This window comes from Struthio camelus, chromosome 29 (genome assembly GCF_040807025.1).
Source record: "Struthio camelus isolate bStrCam1 chromosome 29, bStrCam1.hap1, whole genome shotgun sequence".
NCBI lineage: Eukaryota > Metazoa > Chordata > Aves > Struthioniformes > Struthionidae > Struthio > Struthio camelus.
Genome location: NC_090970.1, coordinates 1273785 through 1275789, shown reverse-complemented (window position 1 = coordinate 1275789; position 2005 = coordinate 1273785). Strand labels below are relative to the sequence as shown.

The 2005-nt window shown below is 51.7% G+C and overlaps 1 pseudogene; it reads right to left on the bottom strand.

The window, feature by feature from the left end:
- Window positions 1–629: 629 nt before the first annotated feature.
- LOC138062711 (olfactory receptor 14A16-like) lies at window positions 630–1687 on the bottom strand (annotated as a pseudogene).
- Window positions 1688–2005: the final 318 nt, after the last annotated feature.

Below are 2005 nucleotides of genomic sequence, written 5' to 3'. Positions count from 1 at the left end.
CTTGTGAGATAGTAGAGCTCTAACTCCCCTATATATTCATTGGGTTTGCCCTTTAAGTGTGGATGACTCCAGCTGACTTTGTGAAACTCCATTCACTGCCCACCTCGAGGCACAGAGTGCCCTTGGAGATGCCCTGGGCTCTCCTGGAGGCTCCATGCTGCCTTTGAGAAGGTCAGGCATCCGTCTCCAGCCCTGTCAGATGGGAGATACCACTTGACCACCTCCAGGAGCCCTGGACACCCACAAATGACAGCTGAATCCCACCCTCTTTCCCTAACACATCACCTCTGAGCTCATTGCCTTGAGCCCATAGAAAGCCCTTGGAAAAGCAACAGGGTCTTTCAGGGTGGAAGTCCTCAAGCACATTTTTGACTCCAGTTTTGGAAGATCAGCCCAACTTTCAAGCATTGCACACAGGAAATCCTCTTTTATTAGACCTAAGCCAGCTCTGATACAGTGAAAGATGTTCACAGCAGGCGTCTCAGTCAAAAAGACAGGGTTCATGCTGCTGGAGAAGTGGAATGAATTCAAACCCTTGTGTACAAACATGATGATCACAGAGAGAATGTGCAAAGCATAAGAGTTTTGTGAGATGAATCGGAAACTGCTTGTGAGGAGAAATGGGCAGCTTAGTGTGGCTGAACTGGAAGCAGCTGAATCAATTTGTTTAGTGCATCTTTGAGCTCCTTGTTCCTCATGCTGTAGAGGAGGGGGTTCACTGCTGGAGGCACCACCGAGTACAGAACAGCCACCACCACATCCAGAGCTGGGGAGGACATGGAGAGGGGCTTCAGGTAGGCAAAAAATGAGGTGCTAACAAAGAGGGAGACCACAGCCAGGTGCGGGAGGCACATGGAGAAGGCTTTGTGCCTTCCCTGCTCAGAGGGCATCCTCAGCACAGCTCTGAAGATCTGCACATAGGACAGCACAATGAAAATGAAACAACCAAATATTAAACAGGCATTAAACGCAAGAAGCCCCACTTCCCTGAGGTAGGAGTGTGAGCAGGAGAGCTGGAGGATCTGGGGAACCTCACAGAAGAACTGGTCCAGGACATTGCCTTGGCAGAGAGGAATGGAAAATGTGTTGGCAGTGTGCAGCAGAGCATGGAGAAAACCACTGACCCAGGCAGCTACTGCCATTCTGACACAAGCTGTGGTGCTCAGGAGGGTCCCGTAGTGCAGGGGTCTGCAGATGGCAACGTAGCGGTCATAGGCCATGACAGTGAGGAGAGAATACTCAGCTGACATGAATAAGGCAAACAAAAATATCTGGGCAGCACATGCTGAGTAGGAAATGGTCCTGGTGTCCCTCAGGGAGTTGGCCATGGATTTGGGGACAGTGGTGGAGATGGAGGCCAGGTCGAGGAGGGCGAGGTGGAGGAGGAAGAAGTACATGGGGGTGTGGAGGCGGTGGTGGCAGGCTACGGCGGTGATGATGAGTCCGTTGGCCAGGAGGGCAGCCAGGTAGGTGCCCAGGAAGAGCGAGAAGTCCAAGAGCTGCAGCTCCCATGTGTCTGCAAACGCCACGAGGAGGAACTCATTGAAGGAGCTGTCGTTGGACACTTTGCTCTCTCCGGACATGGGGGACTGTCCTAGGAAAAAGACAGTGATAACTTAGGACACACTTCTCTGAGCAAAGCTTTCCCATAACCTCCCCCAAACACACACACATTGCCTCCTCCCATCCCAGCAGCACCGTCACTGAGCTCCGTGGCTTGAGCTCTGCTTTGTGCTGGTAGAGTGTGCCATGCGGAGCAGGGGCCTCTGCCCGAGGGCTCCAGAGCAGCCAGCCCTGACCTACAGCACTGCGTAGATGGGAGACACGGGGACTAAACTTTTATATTCCCACTTCTTGTCAGGTATAATCCAGTCATAGTGTTGAAGGGATTCTCAACATCTTCATGGCTAGTATGGAAAAAAAAAAGGATTCATTAAGAGTTTTAAGGTTTTCCTCCACATTCTTGCTGCAGAGTGACCAGCTGTGATATCTGAGAGGCCAAAGG